Consider the following 17,157-nt stretch of genomic DNA (forward strand, 5'->3'; position numbering starts at 1 on the left):
TCTCTAATAATTACTGAGGGCTTCCCAGGTTGTTCAGTGGTAAAGAATCTGCCTGTCAATTCACGAGATGCAAGTTTGATCCCTGGGTTAGGAAGATCCCCCTGGAGAAGGAAATGACAACTCACTCCAGTTTTCTTGCCTGGGAAATCCCATGGACAGAGGAGCCTGGTGGGTTACAGTCCATGGGGTTGCAAAAGAGTCTGCCATGTCTTAGTGACTAAACAACAACAACAATAATTAGTGATGTTGAGCATCTTTTCACATGCTGTTTTGGCCATCTGTATGTCTTCTTTGAAGAAATGCATATTTAGATTGTCCCCCCCCCCATTTTTTAATTGGGTTGTTTGCTTATTTGATATTGAGCTACATAAGTCATTTGTGTATTTTGGAAAGTAATCCCTTGTAGGTTGCATCGTTTGCAAATATTTGCTCTCTCTGCCCCTCCTAAGTCTGTATTTACGTTCTTCAGTCCCATATCTGCTTTGGCATAATAAGCACTTAAATTGGAAACTTTGGGAGTTCCTTCAAGAAAAAGAGTTTAAACAACCTCTTCTTACAGTATGTGTGTTCACCAGTGCTATGTGCTTTGAACTAAACAGGAATGGGCCCTGGTGAGCTTTATTCCTGAATCCAAGGAAAGTTTTAGTTTAATTTTCAGTTTTGGAATAGCACCAACGGATGCCTCACCACCTCATATCCTTTCTGGATTGAGGCAGGTAATTACTGCCTACACAAATAAATCACATACTTTTGGGGGAAAAAAAACCTCTTTGAATGACATTTGATTTATAATTAAACTTGGCGATGCAATCTCTGAAGTGTCTCATCTTGTCTAATCACAATGATCTATTTCCTTTCGGAGTACTTCTGCATGTAGGAGTTAGTCCTCTTGTTGTCATCACGTACTATGGGGAAGGGAACAATTTAAGACAGGAAAGAGGAAAATTAGAATAAATAATTGCCATTTTCAGTCAAATTCAAACCACGGATTGTTTCTATTCATATTCTTTAAAAAACATCTTTGCGGCCCTTTGTTGACCGAGGCACTCAGCAAACAGATTTAAATGCTGGCTAAGTGCCCTGTGGGGACCAGTAACCTCTTCCCAGCATGGCCTGGGAACTTGTTAGAAACCCAGAGTTTCAGGCCCCACCCAGACCTGCTGTAGCAACTCTGCAGATGGGGTCCAGCACACTGGGTCTGAATGAGCTTCCTGGCAATTCTGCTGCACAGAGAAGTTTAAAAAGAATGGCTTAAAACTCCTGTGAGTGCACGAGGTGAGGGCATTCACAGGGTTTTACCTCTAGCACTTGTCAGCCCGGAGCTTGAAATCCAGTCATGGACACGAAGCATTAACTTCATCAGACAGTTAGGCAGCATGATCTGTATAAAATGTAAAGTACATCATATGCCCACTTCTTAAGTCCCTCCAGGCAGTTCCCTTTGTCCTCCAAATAAATATAAATGCTTGGCTCAGGCCTACAGGGCCTGGCATGTTCCCTTCCCTGCCTACCTGCCCAGCTCATCTGGGGCTCTTCCCCTGCCTTCCTCAGTGCTCTGGCACACCACACTGGCCTTCCTGCTGCTGCTGCTGCTGCTGCTAAGTCGCTTCAGTCGTGTCCGACTCTGTGTGACCCCATAGAAGGCAGCCCACCAGGCTCCCCCATCCCTGGGATTCTCCAGGCAAGAACACTGGAGTGGGTTGCCATTTCCTTCTTCAATGCATAAAGTGAAAAGTCAAAGTGAAGTCACTCAGTCGTGTCCGACTCTTAGCGACCCCATGGACTGCAGCCTACCAGGCTCCTCCGTCCGTGGGATTTTCCAGGCAACAGTACTGGAGTGGGTGCCATTGCCTTCTCCACTGGCCTTCCTACTGGTCCTCAAACATGCCCACTGAGTGTGATGTCAGCAGGGAAATAGAGGAAGGGGAAGAAAGAGAGGGAACTGCCAAGGTTAAAGAATAGGCTTGGTCACAAGTATTTTTCAATTTGGTACAATATTTCTAAACCTTTATCCCCATTGGTTAATATATTAATATATCGATTCTTAAATCTATTGATTGAATAATATGTGAATGTGATCATATTAGTGACCCCATCTTACAGTGGAGCAAAGTCTGAAAGGACTCTCTGAATCATCGTGGAAACACTCAGTGTGATTTAGTTTGAGTTTTCATGTCACACGTTTGTGACAGCTTCTTTTTCTGAGAGTTGGCGGGGCAGACACCGTGCTCTGCTGCACATCACCCATGGGAACTGAGTGAACATGGCAGGAGACCCCAGATGCTGAGCGTGAAACCAGCTTTGTGGCCCCGGAACACAGCGGAGCCGAGGCATGCGCCTCACTGTCTTTACTTGGTCTCAGGAAAGATAATGACTATGTTTGTTAGGTTTTGTCTTAGTAAAAAATAATCTGGGAATGCCAATTATGGTGTTTGGGATATTAAATGCATCATGCGATTAGGGAACAAACTAACTGTTTGGAGGATTTTTACTGTAAGAGGAAAAATAGTGTCTCAGGATCCTCTCCCTAATGAGAAAGGGTAAACACATATCTTAAATATGATATATCAGGGGGAAAAAAAAAAAAAAAACATCTCAAGCTTAAATATGAGGCAAAGGGATTCTTAAAGATTTTAGGACCGGTAGTGGTTTTTTGGTTTTGTTTTTTGTCTCAATTTTGTTTTCACTCTCCACAGCTCTTTCATGGTAATAGGCTTTCGCATTTTGTGAGTGTAGCATCTCTAGTTTCAGATGTTATTTGCTCTCAGGGAAGTGTCTCGTTTGAGATCCTCAGTGGAGGGGCGAAAGGTGGGCTAGAAAAGTGAAAGGCGCGCTGGAGGAGCTATCAAAGAGCGTGGGCGGTGGAGGTGTGCTCAGTCCTGGCGGCCTTTCCGCTTCACTTTGCCGTGTAAAGTTTAAAGGTCTCCAGGGAACTGAGGCAAGTCTCTCCTCTCCTCACCATGTGAGCAAGCTCCCTGACTGGCCACAAAACCCTTCCTGTCAGAAGGCGAAGCTGCTCTGCTCCATGAGGTTGGGTATGCGCAGTGAACATCCTGCCCCGGCCCTCAGGGAGCCCACAGTCCAGAGGCCAGGAGACTTCAGCAAATATCGATGTGAAAAAAGGTGCATTTTCACACTTTGGAAGGCAGTCTGAAGATGAGAGAGCTATAGGAGCAAAGAGCAGAAAAGCAGGCTCCCAATTATCTTTGGACACAGAGTTGAAATTAGGAATTGAAAGATGAACAGTTTTTGATTTTTTTTCTTTTTTGAGGGGGAGGTTGTGTGTTGAGGATGGTGGTTTTGTGGGGGGTGAGGAGGAGTGTCTCTGGAGAGCTGGCATCACCTCCCACATTGGCTGGAACTCTGCCTATAGAGTCAACCATAGCAGAGAATGTTCTGAGCAGCCACATGGGTGATAACACCCCAAGACTGACTGCAGAGTGAACCCCAGGGGAGGGCCTCTCCCCCAGGAGAGACCCAGATTTCCTAGTATCCGCTAACAGCCTAGGGTCACTGTGCCCCAGCCTAAGGCCAGCACCTTGGTATTTGTTTCTCTTCCTTTTGTTGCTTCCTCCAACTCTTTGACTGCCTCTCTCTGAGTTCCTTCAACTTTGAGAGCAAAGCTGCTTGTGGGGTCCCTGACCATACCCTCGAAGATTCTTACTTTTAGGAAGGCATTTTAAGCATCTTCAGAGAATCTTACTGGATGTGGCCAACAAATCCTGGGAGTAAGAAACTGTCTTCACCCATTGCTTTCTTGACCGGAGTCTTTATTACACGTCCCATCTGTTTGAGCCAGGACACACCTGGGGGGCAGGTTCTCTGTCTGGTTTTGTCTAGTGCCTGACAGGCTAACTTTGCACAGATCTTGCACTCAGAAATATTTGACAAATGAAAGAAGAGATTGTGCAAATCCAAATGCCCTTGCAGTGCTGTAGCTTGACTTTAGGAGCGTGGAGTAAAATTACTCTCTGGATGGATTCATTTATTTATTCACCCACTCATCTGAAAGCAGTTGTTGAGTTCCTGTTTAACTGTGTTGCTGATAAACAATGCCTGGCACGTGGTATGTTTTAATTGATGCTGGTTATTATAGAGGAAATGCAAAACTAACTCTGGCTCCTGAATCCCTTTGCACTCTTACCTCACTGAGTTCTACGGAAGCCTGAGCTGCTTATTCTTCTCCTGTCACTTAGGAGTGACAGTCCAGGGTCCCCAGCTCTCAGGGTGTCAGCTTCTCTTCAGAGAGGAGAGCACAGCCATAGAAGGGAGCTCGTGGCGTGAGCTCTGACGTTTCGGGGTGCAAAAGGACTGCTCGCTGGTTTGTCTGCACACAGCCTGGGTGAATACAAAATGACAGGGCGTGGTTACACGTCAGGGAAGTCTGCGTGGCTTTTTAAAAAACCAATGAATGAGTAAGGATGGTCATTTGGAGTTGTGAGGTTTCACTTAAAACCATTACTGAATTCCCAGAAGCTTTTCATTGTCAGGTGTTTTTCTGAATCAAAAGATGAGAAATAAAATTACTCAGGAGGGGTAAGCAAACTATTTTTATCTTTAGAAGGAGTCCCTATGAAAAGTGTGCTGCTCCTGACTTGCATGATAACTCTGAAGTTTGGTTGTGCCCTTCTTCAAGCAGCTCCTGACCCAAGGGAAAATTCTGAATGCCTGATGGCTCTCACCAGCGGCTGCAGTGTGGGGATGGATCTGGCAAGCAGATGTTTATGGTGGAAACTTTCCATTCTAGAATAGTTCCTTCTGAAGCAGGAGGTGTATTAGGTCAGAGAAGAATGTGCCAGACAATGTGCCCCTTTGTTAATCAATGCTGTCATCTTGGCTGCCCCTTGAGCAGCCTCATCTTCCTGAAATCTTCAGTAAGAAGGCCATTCAACAAATACGTCTAGCACTGGCAAGGATTTTTCTAGCCCAGCTCTAACAACAGGGAATGGATTTAATCAAATTCAAGGAAACCTTAAGACTCATTCTATAACAGTATTACTCTCTGGAAGAGCTCTGGAAGGCAGATTATCAAACACCAGTTTCTTGAGCAAAACTTGAAAACAACTGATGCCAAAGTAATCAAATTGACTGTGCCAGGATCTGATTCTTAGGGACATTTACCAGGTTCACTGGGACACATACTGTATTCAGTCCTTTGATGGATTAATCTAATGAGTCTTCATAGCAACCTATGAAGTAACCACTAATATTATGACCATTTCATAGACAGGAAAACTGAGGCTGAGACCTACTAGGTAACTTGCCTAAGGTCATCTAGTAGTGATCCCTCCTACTTTCACCATTGAACTGATAATATGGCCACATTGCTGATTTTAAGTCACAAACTATTATTTCATCCCTTCCTTATTTCATTTGGAATATGCAATTCCTACATAGATATACATACACTTATCATAAGAAATGATCATTTGAGTCAATTTTAATAGATTTGACAAAGGGTGGTATCTATATAATAGTAACAGAAACACTGAGTTTGGTGAAAAAGATATTTCCAAGTTGTCTTCTCTGTCCTCATTTGCAGCCTCCACACATGATAGGTGGTATCTATCTGTCACACATGCAGATATGATAACAGGCTCACTCTTTCTTACTACAGCTGTCACACAGATAGCCTGATGTAATGGGATCTGTTCTAGGGGACAGCTCTGTACCTCTCTGAGGGGCTACCTCAGCACTTCAGGCTGCCAAGTCAGGCTGACATCAGCAAATGTTCATTGAGTTCCTACTATGGAAAGGTTCCATTCTAGGAGCAATGCATTCCGTTGTACTTGGGGTTGCAGGCTGTGGAGAGAGATAGTAGACCAATAAACAAACAGATAAGGTGATTTCAGAAACCAGTTAAATGCGTGAAGAAAATACAGTAGAGCAATGTATAATAATAGTGACTGAGCTTGGAAGTACCTACTCTACCTAAAGTGATCAGAAAGTATCTCTGAGGAGAAGACACGAAGAAAAGGCTTGGAAAATGAGAACTGCTTTCTAGGCAAAGAATTGGGTGGAATAGCCTTGGCGTATAAAGTTCTACAATTTCATTATTCTTTTTTTTTCCTAAGATTTATTTACTTATTTTTGGTTGTTCTGGGTCTTCGTTGGGGCACTCAGGCTTCTCATTGCAGTGGTTTCTCTTGTTGCAGAACACAGGCTGTAGGCGTGTTGGCTTCAGTAGTTGCAGTGGGGTGGCTCAGTAATTGTGGCTCACGGGCTCTAGAGCACTGGCTCAGCAGTTGCAGCACGCAGGCTTAGTTGCTTCTCACCACCTGGGAACTTCCCAGACCAGGGGTCGAACCCATGACCCCTGCATTGGCAGGCGGATTCTCAACCACTAGACCACCAGGGAAGCCCAATTTCATTATCCTTTCAACAGAGAAGTTGAGACATCAGCCATGTGATATCACTTCTTGGGATTTGTTGGTTTTTTTTTTTAAAGGTCAAGCACATGTTTAATTTTTTGTAAACATTCCATGTGTACTTGAAGAGCATGTGCATTCTCTCTTTAAGGGACTATTCTTTGTTTTTTTAGATGCAGCTTATAAATTATATAACTAAAGCCTTCTATAGCTCTATTAATGTTTTAGCTGTTTAACTTCACAGCTGCTGAGAGGTGAACATTCACACACTTGTGGAGATTATGATTTGCTCATTTATCTTAGTAATTCTATCCATTTCTGTTTTATTTATGTCCAGCTCCTGGTGGGTTATTCTTGTTATTAATTATTTTCTCCCTTGCCAAGCAGGAGACATGGGTTTGATCCCTGGGTTGGGAAGATTCCCTGGAGAAGGAAATGGCAATCCACTCCAGTATTCTTGCCTGGGAAATCTCATGGACAGAAGAGCCTGGCGGGCTGCAGTCCATGGGGTCACAAAGAAATAGATTTGACTTAGCAAGTGAACATGAGCATTATCCCTACTAGTACTTTTACCTGTAAATATTATTTTCTCTGATAATATTGCTGTAACAACATCCTTCTGGTTAATGTATGTGTTTCTTTCTTCCATTATTTCATTTTCAGCCTTTGGGTGTTCCTGGTTTATTTTTTATAAGCAACATAAAACTAGATTTTTTTTAAATTGAGCGTCTCTGTCTTTTGATGGTTGAATTTAAGCTATTTATTATAAGTAATCTATTTGCACTTAGCTTTGTCTTCTTATTTTGCATGGTCCATGGGTGCTTTTTTCTTCCTTTTCTTTAGTACTTGGTTTGAATTGACTGTGCTTCCTTTATTTCTATTTTCCCCTCTACTGATTTGGAAGTTACATACTCTATTTCTCTTCTCATGGTGGTTTGGATAGTATCTAAATCAGAATTTGGCAAACACTCAGAGGCCTTTAATGCATTGCCTTCAGTAGGTTTAACAGCTTTCTCTAGTATCCTGACTCCCAAGTGGTTGCACCTTTTAAGGGGTGAGGTGTAAATATAAGTACAGAGCGTTGTCATTGTGATAGTTATATCTTGGAGTACAGACTTCCAACTTGCCCTTGCCAAGACCTGTGCCCTGTTGCCTGAGGGGTCTGGTAATTGACAAACTGTAAAATGATCATGGGTTATGGGTAACGTAGCAGCTTCTAAGCAGGGAGTCACTTGGTTTCTTCTGGTGCCCTTCTCCTTGTCTGCATTTGAGCTCTTGTAAGTGATGATAAACATTAAATAGCTCCTGTAAAGCTGTTGAATTGTCAGTTTTTAAAATGCATAAAACACTGACATTTTCATTAGATCCTGGCCCTGAGGAATGTCCGGCTTTCATCATAATGGATTTGTTTACTTCTGCAGAGAGTCTTAATGTGCTGCCTATGGGAGAGATCTTACTGTCACCTGCTCTTAAATGGGAAAGGCTTTATTCAGCCAAAGATTTTTGGAAAAGGATTTGCAAAAGGGCTTTTTCATCTCCTCCTGTCTTCCTTGCTTCCATTTCCCAAAAGGGTAAGGGATGGGAATAAAGTCTTTGAAGAATTTTAGTATCGGACAGGAAAATTTTCAATGTAAAATAACCCTGTGAAGTCCATTAGGAGACAAAATGTTGGGATGATACTATTAAACCACTATTTAGTTTCAGTGTATTCTGTTAAAGATAAGCAAGTCATATCTATGTCTTTTTGACCTCAATCTTTTGGTCTACATTTAAACAGATATCTTGATTTTGAATTAATAAACTCTTTTGTGTATATTCTTAGAGAAAACATTTTAAACTGCTGGGTCCTTCTAAGCAAATAAGGAGAGAGGACTTTTATCTTCTGATCGTTACATTAGATTTTTAGCAGAAGATGCCAAACTCCTCATGAACAAATGTAGAGTCATCCTAGTTTAACAAGCTGGGAAATGTGTGTGCTGAAAGACAGTCTTGTCTTAATATGACCAGGACTAGGAATGTTAACTTTTCTGGAATCAACGTGTTTGCAATTTATGGAGAGATGTCTTGCTTATTTTATATAGAACTTTCTCTTCTGTATTAGCTTGTTGAGTGTGTGTCATTGGCAAGTGTGTGCTTTCACATTTCAAGAGAGGCACCCTGCCATAGGGAAGGAAAGTCTCTCAGGCACACTGGCACTTGACTTCTGCTTCTAGGACATACTCACTGTGTAATCATAGGTGAGTTCATGAACCTTTCTGAGTTTGCTTTTATTATCTATAACATTGAAATAATAAACTGACTTTTTAGAGTGGATATGAACATTAAGTGTGATAATAGAGAGGAAATGCTCAGCACAAGGCCTGGTACGTACTAGGGGGTTATCTAGTGAAACTTGATGATGGTGATGCTAATGACAGTGGTTGTGGTAGAGACGATGCTAATAAATGTGACGGTGGTGGTGAGGATACTGCTGTCCGTGGTAATAACGGTGATGAAGGTGATATTGGTGGTAGTGATAACCAGATGTTAGGAGTTCTTTAAAGTCTGAGAAAGGATATCATATAATCAAAAATCATGAGAAAAGATAGAATTGTCTATCACTACCTGACCTAGAGTCCTCCTGTTTCTAATTGGACACTATAAGTCACTAGGAGGGCATTTCTTAACAAAATTCTATTATAGATATCAAGCCATAAAAGCCTAGTTCATTGGTATCATTGTGGTTTTCAGTCCTGGATTTGTCTTAGAAAAAAGCTAGAAGTGGTACTCTGAGTCATTTGATTTTGTCAGTATCCATTTCCTTCCTAAAACGTGCTCATTTCTCAGCTTCTGTGACTCAGAGCATTTTGGAGTTCTTCTGTCTCCTTGAGCGCTTTCCACCATCTGTCTGCCGCCTTTCCTTTCTGTGGTCATTTGGGCCCATGAGTGTGGAACTCAGGGAAGACAATGCAGGAGGGAAAAAGGGCCATCAGCAAGGCTGGAAAAGAATCTGAGTGTAGTATCACAGAAGTGGAAAAGAGGGGCGATTCCTCCAGGTAGATGAGGAAAGATAGTGTTTCTCATTATAAGGTACGTAAACGATGTGGGTAAAGAAGACTGAGCAAAACCACTGTTGTTGGCACTGAAAGTTCAGTGTCAGCATCTGACACAAAATCACTGGGATGGTGAAAGAAAAAGAACTGCGAAATGCCGAGATGAGGAAATGGAGGCCACAGACGTTGGAGAGGGAGAGGAGGTTGGAGGGTGGAAAGACGTTTTTTAGATAGGAGAGAATCAGACCAGTTTGTAGACCAAGAGGAGGGAGCCAGAGAAAGCTGAGTAGGAAGATACAAAAGCAGGAGGATTCAGATATTTGGTCCTGGAGGAAATAGAGGTAGAAGGATGAATTAACCTGTCACATAGCCACTGAGCAGTCAGAGAATATCACCAGGCAAAGGAAAGTCTAATCTGTGAAGCTCATGTTGAATCACCTTGACTTCCTCCTAAGAGAAAGTGAGATCTCTGATGAGAGTGAGAGAAGTTTGTAGTCATGAGAAAGTCTGACAAGAACCACTGTCTAAAGTGGGAGAGGAAGATAGTCAGTGATCAAAAGACTTACCAAGGAGCATTAGGCTCCTTGAGGGGTAGGCGGTGTGTGTTTCTGGATCTTCCCGTACTACACTCATCCTTGTTTCTCTCCGTGGGGTATGCTGTGCACCATAATCACCCTGCAGTCCTATGGATGGCCCTCCCACTCCCCCACAGTGGGCTTCCTTTCCATCTCTCCACACTCAGCCTTGCTGTTAGATGGCTGTTATATAGAAATGAACCAGTGGACTGCTTTGCACCAAGGTGAGGAACAAGGTATGATGTCTTGTTATATCCAAGCATTAGTGTGGCAGGTAGACAAATGGAAGGCAGGTAGTCAGATGGAAGGCGCACAGGATTAGGAGTCAAGGGCATGGAGTGTGGTCCCAGGTCTAGTTGATTAGCCTGTTGTTAGGTCCTCCTGTAGCATGGGGTGTCATGCCCCTTACTTGCCATTCCGATACCAGCATGTTACCAAGTACCTAGCATACAGCAGGTGCTCATAGAATATATTGGACTAGGTTAATGCGAGAAGATGAGAGATCTTCAAACACCTCTTCCTTTGCAAATGTGAGGCACTGTTATTCTGATGTGCATTTTAACAAGCACAATATCAACCCAAAGAATGACTCTCTAATATTAGAATCTCAGTTACCGCTGCTGAGCGGGTGAAAGGAAATACTTTCATCAGAACTGGGTGGGGGCTTTCCAGATTTGCTCACATTTAACTATGTAGATGTCTGCATCTATTGGTTTGGCTTATTGATAAATTAGTTCCTATCTTTTCAGTGATCTCACCAAAGGTGGTTTAGTCCTTTTTCATTCTTGCTATTAAGCATACATAATGTATGCTGCTGCTGCTGCTGCTAAATCGCTTCAGTCTTATCCGACTGTGTGCAATCCCATAGACAGCAGCCCACTAGACTCCTCCATCCCTGGGATTCTCCAGCCAAGAATACTGGAGTGGGTTGCCATCTCTGGCTTCCCTGGTGGCTCAGAGGTTAAAGTGTCTGACTCCAATGCAGGAGACCCGGGTTTGATCCCCAGGTCGGGAAGATCCGCTGGAGAAGGAAATGGTAACCCACTCCAGTATTCTTGCCTGGAGAATCCCATGGATGGAGAAGCCTGGTAGGCTACAGTCCATGGGGTCGCAAAGAGTCGGACACGACTGAGCGACTTCACTTTCACTTTACTTTTTCTCCATATAATGTATATGTGTGTGTGTATATATATATGTGCGTGTGTGTTCAGTCGTGTCTGACTCTTTGCAACCCCATGGACTGCCCATCAGGCTCTTCTGTCCATGGGGTTCTCCAATCAAGAATTCTGGAGTGGGTTGCCGTTTCCATATGCACTTTGTCATTATAGACAAGAAGCAGAGGTCCCAGAAAGGCAAAGAAAGATGGAAATGGGTTCCAAATAAAGAAGCAGATCCCCCTTCTCACTCTTTCTGTCCCTCCCCCCACCCCTCCTAAAATAGATATTTCTCTACCTTTTCCCATGACTCCACCAGCATGGAGAAATGGATTGTCAGCCAAATCCCAAAAGAATAAAAGAAAAATATCTCTTCAGAAGGAGAGGGCAGAGGGGAGAGATAGGAGCATCAATAAAGGCTGAAAGGATTGGCCTTCAGAGTGTGGAATCCAAGAGGGTGTTTATTTTCAAAACAAAAGCTTACAGATCAGGTGTTTTTTAACAGATGAGGAAAATGGATTGAGCAAAAGCTTGTGCCTGGGCTTAGAGACATGCCCACAGTGGCCCAAGCCACTGAGTCAGCAGGAACAGCTTTTGTTCTCCTGGCTCTGATGGCAGCCTTTGAGTAAGCAGGGCTCATCAGCAGGCAACCCATAAGCTCCAGGAAGCCTGTGTCTGGCCTGGCCACCCTTCCCATTTTGCTGGGTCACTTAGAATCCTGACTTCCTGCCTTGCCCACATGTTGAAACAGCCCAAGGAAGCCTCACCAGCCATTCCTTGGCAGACAGCCTGGCATGATTGGAGAGCTGTCCCTCACAAAACTCGCTTTTGGCTGGCACTTTTTTGGGCACTGCTCTTTTTCACAAAGGTTTCTTCCAAGAAAGCCTTGAGACAGGGAAGTCAAATTTTCTTTAGAAGTTATGTGTCAGGGCATTAAACAGACATAACTGGATTGAAAATCTGTCTCAGCCCTTTATATGCTGTGTGACCGTATGCAACCAGGTTACTTGTCTGAGCCACAGTTTCCTCCTTAATAAATGGGGTACATCGTCCAACCTACCTCAGAGGGCATGACGAGGATAACAGAGATGAGGTACTTGACAGAGGGTCTGGCAAAAAGAAGGAAGGCAGTGAACCTGGCGGGGGAGCCCTTCAGGACCCACTCACAACTTGCCCTTGTTTATCCTTGTTGTGGATGTTTGGTTTGGGCCTCAGGCAGCTGCTCCTTCCATCAGAACCACACATGCTTATGTTTTGAGTTCTCATTCTCTTTGTAAATAGCTCCTGGCCTGCATGAGTCACAGCATGTTCCAGGCCCCTGTCTGCATCTGGAAAACAAAGGGTGCCAGCTGGGTTTTGATTCCTGTGAACCTGCTCGGAGGTTCAGACCCGAGGACTCTCCACTGGGCTTTCTGCACAGAGACCTCCCCTCCCTGTTACAGTGCTGGGTCTCCTGGAGATGGAACTGGGTTTTGATTCCTGTGAACCTGCTCGGAGGTTCAGACCTGAGAACTCTCCACTGGGCTTTCTGCACAGAGACCTCCCCTCCCTGTTACAGTGCTGGGTCTCCTGGAGATGGAACTGGGTTTTGATTCCTGTGAACCTGCTCGGAGGTTCAGACCCGAGAGCTCTCCACTGGGCTTTCTGCACAGAGACCTCCCCTCCCTGTTACAGTGCTGGGTCTCCTGGAGATGGAACTGTGAGGTCGTACACTGCACAGTGTAACAAAAATGCAGAGAGACTTCTCAGTATCTCCTACCTGCTCAGTTAAACAGAGCATGTGCTTTTAAAATCTTGTTTGAAAAAAAAAAAAAAGCTAAAATCACAAGTGAGAATCAGCTACAATTCTACCCCTTAAAATTACACAGAGATAAAATGGGAAGTCAGTGTCTTGCACCCCCTTCTTTTGGCCACCTCAGTTGACAGTTTGGTGTTTGTCTTTCCCATTTTTCCCCCTGAGTTTTTACCACATATCCCTATTTGCATGTGTGCATACATACATATGTAATTTCTATAGAATTGTGGCCTGCAGTTTGCATTTCTGGATTATTGTGGTTCACTTGGTACCATGTCAAGTTCACTCCTTCAGATTTGTGTATATAGATTTACCTCCTAAGTTTAATGCAGCATATTGTTCCAGACCACAGAAAACATACTTGTTCAGTTACACCCTTTGGATGGGTAATAGACCATTTCCGGTGTTTCGTTTTGTTTCTTTGACAGCACCAAGAAGGCTGCACCGAACACACCTTTCTGTTTGGCTCTATCTTCTGGTGCTTTTATTTCTGTGGAGTCAACTCCTAAAAGTATGACTTCTCAGTCAGAGGATGTGCTCCCTTTATGTTTTTTCATTTTGATTTTATTTTCACTTGTGGGATTATTACTTTACGATACTGTGATTGCTCTTTACATTTTAATAAAGACTTCCAAATTGGTCTCCACAATGTTTGAAAGCACCATAGGGTGCGTAAGGATGGGAGGGTGCCCATTTCCCCATAATCTTAATAGCTTTGGACAGTATCTGTCCAGTTTTTTACCCCATTTTTTTGTATGCACACATGCAAATAGGGATCTGTGGTATAAACTCAGGAGGAAAAAAATGGGAAGGACAAACACCAAACTGTCAGATGGCATCTAGGGGTGTGATCCAACTGCCAAAAGAAGGGGGTGCAAGACACTGACTTCCTGCTTTATCTCTATATAACTTTAAGGGGTAGAATTTTGTAGCTGATGAGTGGAAAATCACCTCACTGTTTTAATTTTTATCTCCCTTACATTTAACTTATTTTCATTTGTCCTTTGGCCAGTTTTATCCTAAGAATTACCCATTTGTATCTGTGGCCCATTTTTTGAGTGAAATTGTGTCTTTTTAAAAAATAGTATCCTATTTTTATAATTAGTCACACTCAAAACCCGATAAAGTGATTAAAAAAAAAAAGTCCTAGGAAAATGCATGACTTCCCAAAGCTGTTGGGAGGACAAGGATTTCACGGACCGGAGATGGGCAAGCAATCCTTCAGCAAGTCATGCAGCTCACGACATTTTCTCTCACATGTATCATTGCTCCCATATGCTCCTCAGTGCAGTTCTGGGAGGTGGGCTGAGCTCCGGATGACCTCCTGGTTGTCAGACCTTCAACTTGCCCGTGACTGATGAGGCTTGCCTCTTGGGCTTGACCTGAGGATTCCGAATCCTCTGCTTGCCCATCTCCTGCTGGGACTGCTGCCTGACAACCTTCTGTTGCCCTCCCCGCGCCTCTCCTCCCAAATCCCTCAACCAGGAGTTCTATACACTTCTTGGAGTCCTGGGAACTCATTTACAACTTCTGTCAAGAATTCAGTGCCATTTGAAAGACTCCTCATAGATCTCTTGAGTGATGGCAATTTCCCCCTTTACTAATAAAATAGCAGTTGCTATTTACTGAGCACGTACCATCTGCAAGGCCAGTGCTTATGGCTGGACAAGTTGTCCATGGCACAACTCCAGGGGGCACCATTCATTGCATAGTCATTGTAGATTTGTAGGATTATTTCTGCCAGATGGCCATCAAGTATCTTAAAGAAGGAGGCCTTTTTATTATTAGTAGTATTCAGAAAGAAGCACTGTAACTGAGAGTAGCAGAGTTAACCATGTCCCAGACACTGTGCTGCATGCTCTGAATGCATCATTTTATTAATCATTCCAGTAGGTTTTTGAGGTTGGTGGTATTACTTCCCTCTATAAAGCTGAGGAGACTGAGTCACAGAGAGGTTAAGTTGCATGCTCAAGTCAAATGGCTATTAATAATAAGTGAATTCAGACTCAGGTCTAGCTGCCCCCAAAACCTTTGCCCTGTTTCTCCTCTATATGGGGCTCTGGTTATCTCGAGTTCTCCACAATACCCCAAACCATGGCTGTGGTACAAGCCCTGGGTTCATTTGGCCTGTCCACCACTATGGAAGGGCTGTGTGGCCAGTGAGCAGTACACCTGCAGCCAGGGTGAACTTGAAACTACCCAAGGGACCTTCATGATCCCGCAGCACCTTTCTGTGAACAACGAAAGCCTTAGAGCACAGTGCCTGCCCCACAGTGAGCTCATTAGGAGATCAGCATCCCCGGTTCCCACTTGGGAAGGAGGAGCCACTTTTCTGATGTACACTTCTCCCAAGTCAGAAGTTCCTGGTCTCTGTCCCAGAGTCAGTTTTCTTTGACCACACTCAGAGTGTGGGTAACATTAATGCAGAGGTGCTAAGAGTGAGAGCCAACATTTCCCATCTTCTGACTCTGGTGCTGATGGATGGGGACCAGGTGAAAGGGTTTTTCTGGAATTGATTCATCAGGCCAAGGGGATTTCCCTCTCGCTCTCTGCTTTCACTTCTGAGGTTCATGTGTCTTTTTAACATTCCGTCAGCTTACTGGGGCCTAAGTTGAAAGTTGTCTTTAAGATCCATTTTTCCTGATTCAATTGCTGAGACTTTATGATGTTGTTCCTTTTCTTGGAAAAATGCTCCAAATGGTTTGCGTGACTGATGTGCTCCACGGCACCCTGATTGATGGTGGGGAGGCTCTGACTGGATGACTGTTCCTGGAAGGAGGGGCTAGGGTCTGTGAGCACTGTTACAGCTGGGCGCGGGGAGCTGAGATGCTTGCTCTTGATGCCACCCAGCTCAGAGCCTTCCGTGGTCCTTTGGGGAAAACCATTAAGGAAACAACCTTGACATTTGCAACACCCTCAAATTGGGAGTGAGGAGTTAGGAGCACTGGGTTCAGATTAGGGATGCACAGCAGTTTTTCAGGAACTTGGGTAACTTTCTTGTCGCTGTGGCTTCAAATCATGGGCCTGGTCAATGAAAAAGGGTCTTTTTGCAGTTTTGAAGGCAGTGATACTTAACTTTTTAAGAGCTCTGAAGCCAGACACAGCTGGTTGCTCTGACCAGCCCACTACTCACTGTTAGCTTGGCCATGTGTCAGTGACTTGTCCAGGCTTCTGATTGCTGTCTGTGAAAGGTGATTGATAAAATCTATTTTACAAGGTCATTGTTAGGATTACACAGGGTGATTAGTGGGATAATATGTTTGAATAGCTTAGTCCAAGGCCTGGCACATAGAAACCACTGAATAATATTATCGCCAGCCCAGCAGACAAGGTAAACAGTACTTTACAGCAAAAGTGGATTGCCCTGACTCTGCTGGTATGGATTTTTATAACTGCTGTGGACTGCAACTCAGCAACATCCAGTCAAGTTTAAGTTAGACAGTCAGTAAAGATTTGACATAGGAATTAGACCCCTAGGGAAATACTTGAATCAATGTACATGAAGACATGTGTAACTAACATCACTGAAACTTTCTAATAAGAAAATTGGATGCAATACAAATATTTAGCAATAGAAGTTTGGGGGTATTTATGCAGTAGGCTACATCACAGCATTGAAATGCTCCCGAGCCAACTATATTAAAATAGGTAAATTGCAAAAACATCATTTTAAATGAAAGAAGCCAGTTTAATAGTGATAAATGCATATGAAAACATTTGCTTAAAATTTTAAACTTGAAGATATGTACATTTGTTAATGAATGAATACACAGAGCACAACAGTATTAAATATATAGCAAACATGCATGGAAATAATACTCACCAACTTCAGTTTAGTGTTTACTTTGGAAATAGGGAAGGGAAGAAAATCTAGGATGGGGGACTTAAATTATATCTGTACTTTTTGTTCCTCAAAAAAAAAAAGATTTCAAAAGAATATGGCAAAATGTTAAGATTTATTTATTCCACCAAATGGTGGGTATATAAGTGCTTAAAATATTATTTTCAATTGTATTCAGCATATTTGAAATATTTCATAATATAATTTTTAATAAATTAAATTGCCTGCAGAAGGAAGGCATAAAAGGATAAAAATAGTCCTTTCCAAGAGTTAGTATCATTTTTTTCTATGGTACAAGGCTGGAAGGTTAAGAAATTTTGAGTTATGTCACAAATGTGGAAAAGGTTAGAGCAGTAAGAGATTTAAAAATAATTAAAAATTTGGCTAAAAAA

Source organism: Bison bison, unplaced genomic scaffold, assembly GCF_000754665.1.
Source record: "Bison bison bison isolate TAMUID 2011002044 unplaced genomic scaffold, Bison_UMD1.0 scf7180017864304, whole genome shotgun sequence".
NCBI lineage: Eukaryota > Metazoa > Chordata > Mammalia > Artiodactyla > Bovidae > Bison > Bison bison.